Raw genomic sequence first — 7,709 nt, 5'->3', positions numbered from 1 at the left:
GGAAGCAGTCTGGGTCCGGCATGTTGTAGCTCAGACTGTTCAAGCGTGAAACAACCTTCACCTTGCGAATGATCGCCTTCCGCTTCAGCATTCGTCCCTTTCCGTAACCAGTCGTTCTTTTTTCCCGGAATTACCCGAGTCGACGCGAGTTTTTCGGTATCACGTGTGCTATTATCATGATTATTATGTGAACTGTTTTATGACTATTTTTCCAACAACGCTGCAAGGATATTGAAATGTAAACCTGGCAGTGTATATTCTTCTTATAAGTCGTACAAAAGATATATCTGTCTATTTTAACATGTGAAGGAAATGTAAGGTTTCTCCTAGCTCAAACTGACTGTCCAGCCCAGACAGTTTAATACAACTAAAGATCCATCGCCAAAAGGTTATCTTTCAGAAATAGAAAATGATTAAAATATCATTTCCGTCTCATTTCTTATGAACCCCCGAATATTACCGCGTAGAAGCATCCTTTCAAAGCGTATCTCTATACTAGCAACCATAGCATATTTGTATAAATCGTGTCCACATATTTATGAATATTGTTACCCATGACCTGATGAACGTAACACATGTGACTGTTTGTAAATCTATATTGCACGTGCACAGTATGTGTATCAATTACGTAAAAATACTCCTTCCTCTGCTTTTTGTGAACAAAACAAACAAACCTCCACCCACCCAACCCCCTCACGTCAGGTTGCATTCGGCAGAATCAAAAGGTAGACCTTCACAGACTGTACGTTTTTGGTTTTCATTTTTCGTATTTATTGTGAGGGTCGACGAATCCATAAAGCTTTTAACACTGACATTGCGTTTACCTGTGATAAAATGGAGGGTTGACTGGATAAAGGGAGGTAACTCTTACAGCTTTACAGTCAGCGTTCGGTGGGTTTCTTGATTCCTGGAGAGTATGCCGTGGGAACAGGTCTACCTGCAAAGGTGAGGTGAAATGGGGTTTAACGTCGCGTCCAAGATTATTGCACTTATATAACGACGTGAATGCACGTGTGTGTGTGTGTTTGTGTGTGTGTGTGTGTGGCTGCTTGTACTAGTCCGGACTGATGCCGATTTATAGTGCTAGCTCACTGAGATACCATGCTGCAGTTTAACATGAATACCCCACTCAGACACATTTTAACGTCTTTTGGAGGCGGTTTCTACGTTAATTAAACAACTACTTCCTTTGTCTGATGTAAGTGACTAAGTGTTTTTAATTACGAATAAACGTCAACTTAATGAACCAGCAATTAACCTTATTGTACCGCATTTACATAATATATCATTTTGATTATATTTGTATATTTGTAGGCAAAGTCATTATCACTGAAACTCAGTCAGGCATAGTCAGTGTACTTGCTAAACGATCGTCTTTAAATGGGTGATTCCTATTTAAAACAATTGAGGTTGTATTTTAAATTATCTCGCTGTTGGTTCTGATAATAAAAACACCTTTGAAGATTCGGGTTAGAATTGGTCTTCAATAACCCATGCTAGTCGTAAAAGGCGACTAACGGGATCAGGTGGTCAGGCTTGCTGACATGGTTGATGCATGTCATCCTATTCCAATGTCGAACGATGCTCATGATGTCAGTCACTGGATTGTCGGGTCCAGACTCGATTATTCACAGACCGCCGTTATATAGCGGCGTTAAACACACACATAAACAATAAACAAAGACACTCGTTCATAAGGGCGAATGTCTAGAAGAACCAAGGGGGTACATTGTAGAGCCTTCTAGGTATGTCCCGCCTTTGGCAATGTGAACGTGACAGAAGAGTGTCCCTTGTACATGTCCATTCCAACTATTGACACATTTGCATCCCGTCAACTCGACCATGTGCAGTACGTGCCCCTGTACGGAGCTTGGTACAGTGGTGTTTACCGGTCTCCACTAGCGGGCTGTTGTCAAGTTTGACAGGTCTGGTTAAATCCGGTCGATGTTGTACACTTCAAAATTCGAGGATATTCTTTGACTTGACACAGTATTAGCTAGGATTATTTCAAATTGAAAATATTGATATATATTTTGCATTGACAAATATTTATTTTGATAACATTTATTAATCTATTTAAAGCTCGTATCTTTCATTTGTATAATTCCTGCTTTATTCTGCAATGTTCTGAATAATGAAAGTTGAAATGTAATGTGGCGAAAAGAGTCAGGGTGGAGTGGATACGGGTGTTTAAGGACTGGCATGTAGTGCTGTTATTTACTTGGCATAATCTAACCTGGGATAAAAATGAAAATGTAAAAGACAGATGGGAATTCCTGTATAATGAAGCAAAGACAAATATACGCCCCACTAGATATAAAACACAACGAAGCATTTAATTGCTTCTGTAGAAATATGTTCTTGAAAAGTGTTTCTGCACAGTGTACCATTGTTATAACTACCAAAAGAATAAGTATTTTTGTTAGGAAAACCACAGTGACACTGAACAAACACGATACTGAAAACCCCGTTCTTGGATTAAGCAGCGGTAAAACAGAGCGATCGATGACTACCTTTATTCAACGGTTTTCTAGCATGATTCTGATTGTATCCGTCCCGCAATGTATAAAATGTGAAGTTTAATGTCCCGGACTGTCAAGGCACACTTTACCTCGACTTCACACAGGAAGAGGGGATACCAGTGGCATAACAAGCGTTCCTGACAGGTGCCCCATGGCCTCTCCCCCCTCCCCTTACCTTCTCCCCCTCCAGGGTCCACCGAGACCGCTGACCTGTGGCCTGTGTCCACACCGTCGTGTTATTTGGCGGGGAGGCGAGACGAACTGACGGACTGACGCTCGTTGTTGTCACATTACAGACATGTGGTGTGTAGGTGGGTTCGTGGGGGAGGGGGTGGGAGAATTGTGGCTCCGAAAACGGAGGAGGGGGATGTTGGACAGGTGACAACCTCTCCCACGTACCTGCTTCATATTCCGCATGTCGGGCCTGGGTCGATGCCCTGCGTTACATTCTGCCGAGCATGTCATGCCTCGCACAGCCCACACAAACTCATCGCTCAACACTTGATCTGCTTCCCACTGCGGCTACTGATACTGCTATGGCCACTAACCACTACCAAAGCAGACATACACCGTTGACTGCTACTACTACTACAGTCGACATACCTTCTAGTTTCACTTTACGGTTACATTTTAGTTTCACTTAATAATTAAACTTTCAAGTTTCACTTTACAGCTACATTTTACAGTTTCATTTTAAATTTACTTTAATATTTTCACTTAACAGTTACATTTTAGTTTACTTTACAGTTTCACATTTGTTACATTTTACAGTTTCACTTTATAGTTACATTTTCATATTTCACTTTATAGTTACATTATAGTTTTACTTTACAGTTTCACTTTACAGTTACATTTTAGTTTCACTTTACAGTTACACTTTACAGTTACATTTTAGTTTCACTTTCCAGTTTCACTTTACAGTTACATTTTAGTTTCACTTAGCAGTTTCATGTTACAATTTCACTTTACAATTACATTTTTATTTCACTTTACAGTTTCACTTTACAGTTACACTTCACAGTTACACTTAACAGATACACGGGACAGTTACTGTTGCTGGTATGCTATCGCCACGTCACATCTGCCACTTCTGTTGATGTTAACGTGATTACATCAGTTCTCTTAGTGTATCTGGGGCGGTCGGGTAGTCTATTGGTTAAAGCGTTAGCTCGTCACGCCGAAGACCCGGGTTCGATTCCCGACATGGGTACAATATGTGAAGCCCATTTCAGGTGTCCCCCGCCGTGATATTGCTGGAATATTGCTAAAAGCGGCGTAAAACCAAACTCACTCACTCACTTAGTGTATCTCTTTGTGTATCTGGTTAAATATTTTACGTGCGCTTCGCAGAACCTGCATTCAACTGTCCCGAACCCTCTTCCTCATGTTACCCGTTGTCCATGAATCAAGTCCTTGATAGGCATTTACATGTCCATGTATCAGTAAATAATCAACCACGCCTAACATACTAATGGAAAGAAATATTGGACGGATGTAACGGGAACCATGTGTGGGGCGAGATATAACGTTTATACAACGAATGTAACGTACATTGTGATTGGCCGTGGAGATACTATTCAGCCAATGACAGAGGTTGCTCAAACGAATAATTTTAATTGAACAAAGCAGTAACCATACAACGATGTTGCAGTATCTTCCCTTATTTATTTCCTTCAGTATATTTGAAATGTTTATCTGCAGGTATGTCCTCACACATAACCATTATTTGATTGTTTGCTAGTTTTTGTCTGACGCCAGTCAGCTATATTGAAGCCATAGCAGTCCGAACATTCGAGTCAATGAGAGACAAACCGGTGGTTGATATTATGAGCATTATAGTTGTCGGGTACGAGGACGGGCAAGCAATGGCCGAGTTTGACCACTTGATCCAATCTTACCGCCTCTTGCGACAGTGCCATAGACCACTGGGGGCCTCTCTGACACGAGTTTCCATGGAATCATCTGATTGTTTGACGTAGATAGTACAGTGAGTGAGTGAGTATGGTTTTACGCCGCTTTTAGCAATATTCCAACAATTCCACAGCAGGGGACACCAGAAATGGCTTCACACATGGTACCAAGGTGGGGAATCGAACCCGGGCCTCGACACGAGGAGTGAACGCTTCAACCACTAAATTACCCCTATCGCGCCTGACCACCTCCGTGATCTAGTGGTAGATGATCCGCCCGGAGAGCGGACGGTACGGGGTTCGATCCCCGACCGCGTCATGCCAAAAGACGTTAAATGATGGCACTTATTGTTACCCTGCCTGGCGCTCGACATTGAGGGGCTAAAAACAAGAACTGGTCGGCTCGGAGTCAGTATACTGTGTCTGAATTGGTTATTCATGTTAAACTGCGGCATGGTCTCTCTCTCTCTCTCTCTCTCTCTCTCTCTCTCTCTCTCTCACACACACACACACACACACACACACACACACACACACGTGTGTACATGTCGCTATATAAGTGCAATAATCTTGTCTTGAACGGATGAAATACGGTTGTACTGGGATGACACCTCTCGGATTTCAAATAAACAATTGATAACAAATCTCACGAGAAACATTTCAGCTAATATCACTGATTGAATCATTTAAACGATTTAAAAAAATGTCAATTATCAATATCCTGTATTCATTCCTGGCGTACTGTTCAATTGTCAAGCACGATACAAGCTGCACTGTGCACCTGCTTCGTCATGCTGCAATGCACGCGATGTGCACCGTAATATGCACTTTGGTGCCGCGGTGCACGTTTAATGTCCATGGAGTAGTCCTAATGGAGACGTCAAGGACGTTGAACACGAGACACCAGGGTCACGCTTCACGCTAGGGTGTGATTAAAACCGCACAAGCGTTGTGTCTAATTGATTGGATAGGAAGTGCTTGTTCTTCAATATTTGATTACAGATCCGGCGGAGCGTCTGAGAGAATGGGTAAGCACGCGTTACTACATTCCACGCATAACTAAGAGCATGTCACTGTAATTGTCTCCAACTTTTAAAGGTAGACATTGAGAGCTCATTCAAAGCGCTGCATGAACCGTCATCTAGGCTTACACAATCGTGCTAAGTGTTGCATCACTGCATTTTTCCAACATATTATAAAAGAAAGTATGCACTTGAAAACTGGATTTGACCCCAAAATAACAAACGTACAACTGTGACATCCATATATTATACATCACCATCGAATAACCACATCTTTTTTGTTTCAGTATCAGCCACCATCAAACATGGGTACTAGTATACACTTTCTTTGTTTATAATGTTTATAATGCGTCTGATAGGTAGAACAATACTGTTGCGCAGAATTTAGAATAGGTTGGCCCTCGGTTTGCCTTTCATTGTCTCTCATAGCACAGTGTTTTTTTGCCCAAATCTGATAATGTATATATGACGTGATAATATTAATTTATACCACAGTTAGTACACACACACACACACACACACACACACACACACACACACACACACACACACACACACACCACATACAAGTAGTAATATATATATATATAGTTATAGTTATATATAGTTATATATATGCACTTCATGCCCGTTATTCAGTTATGGCCTGATGAGACTCGCTCGAGTTGAAAGCGCTAGCCTATTAAAACTGTGTTCAATCTTACTCCACTTATTTGATTATTACTATATATATATATATATATATATATGTGTTTGTGTGTGTGTGTGTGTGTGTGTGTGTGTGTGTGTGTGTGTATTGTGGTATAACTAATATATATATATATATATAGTTATACGTGTATATGTATAAAATAATGGAGCCCACGTTAGAACAAATCTTCCAATGTTGTACTAACGTCGACTATATAATTACATGTACATTCGTTTGCCTCCTTTTTGTATATGTATTTTCAAATACTATTGTTCTTCATTGCGTATAATTTTTAAGCGCTAGCCCACGAATATCATCAGAGCGAAGACTGAGATAATCGACATTGAAATACATCAATAAATAATTTAGGTCAACGAACAACAGCTGATAGCAGGCAGAGTGGATGCAGCCTATATTCAGATCACTGCAACATGTCAGTTAGACAGGACTCGGGTAACGGAGAAGGCGCTGTCTAGGTGAAAGCTTCATCCCTTCAGATGAACGCTGGTAGAAGGTCTACCTGTAATCACGCAGATCAAAGAGATGCCGCCGCGCACAGGTAAATATCTGCTCATATTACCAGACCGCTTACCTGACAACTGATTCGTGAAGTAAGACTGAAAGACAGACAGTTTATTATAGTCTCACCTCATTACAATGATTTATACATACTTTTAAAATACAAAAAATTATATCTCAAATACATATCATATGTAAAAGTATAAGGCAGGATAAGAACGCTTATCTTGTCTACAGTCTGGATGACAAGACAGGTATGAGGTGAGGTGATGGTGTGCGAGCCGCATTCCGAAACATTTTGCAACTAGAGAATATCAGTTGTGGTATGAGCACAGGAGAATGAATACCTGGGGTAATTTCTGGAATGAAGGAAAACTTGTATAAATATATGTAAGCTCTATGTCAACATCGGTGCTCTGCAGAATACTCCATATTCATATAAATATTTACATCATGCAAACACGAGGGTCTATGTTTCTTTATTTATACACAAGTGTAACATGCATTACATAGCAACACGGTATCATTCAGAGCCTGGCACCTGCAGTCGCGTCACGTTAAGGCATGTATGGGGACGTAGGAACGTTCCATATTATCTGTAGATGCAACGATTTTAAAATGGCATATGGTTGCACTAGCTTCATATTTTATGTAAAAAATATATACACATTGGTGTTTTGCTTATTTCATATTTTATTCACATACATAAAGAGGGAAGAAAGAAAGAAAGGAGACAGATTATACATACAGAATTTCTTTATATTCAGGGTAAAAGGCAACTATGCTTGTCGTAAGAGGCGACTAACGGGATCAGCTGGTTAGGCCCGCTGACTTGGTTGATGCATGTCATCGTATCCCAATTGCGTGGATCGATGCTCATGATGTCAATCACTGGATTGTCTGGCACAGACTCGAATATTTACAGACGCCGTCATATAGCTGAGTGCGGCGTTGAGCAACAAACAAAGAAATATAGTTTAATACTTTATAATGTTTCCGTCAAAGAAACGGTACTACTCATTTGAGACTCTGTTAATCCGGACAC

At 40.6% G+C, this 7,709-nt stretch overlaps 1 protein-coding gene across 1 annotated transcript in view; it reads left to right on the top strand.

Annotated features, from left to right (window-relative positions):
* Positions 1–6,609: 6,609 nt before the first annotated feature.
* The window catches only part of LOC124123129, a 91,055-nt gene continuing 89,955 nt past the window's right edge, over positions 6,610–7,709 (top strand). The window contains exon 1 of the mRNA XM_048399086.1: positions 6,610–6,704. The gene's annotated coding sequence lies outside the window, so the exon portion shown is untranslated. The remainder of the gene's footprint in view (positions 6,705–7,709) is intronic.

Source organism: Haliotis rufescens, unplaced genomic scaffold (assembly GCF_023055435.1).
Source record: "Haliotis rufescens isolate VD_foot unplaced genomic scaffold, xgHalRufe1.0.p SCAF_19, whole genome shotgun sequence".
NCBI classification, from domain to species: Eukaryota; Metazoa; Mollusca; class Gastropoda; order Lepetellida; family Haliotidae; genus Haliotis; species Haliotis rufescens.
Note: the sequence above shows the minus strand (reverse complement) of the source record. Positions and strands in the feature narration are given on the sequence as shown.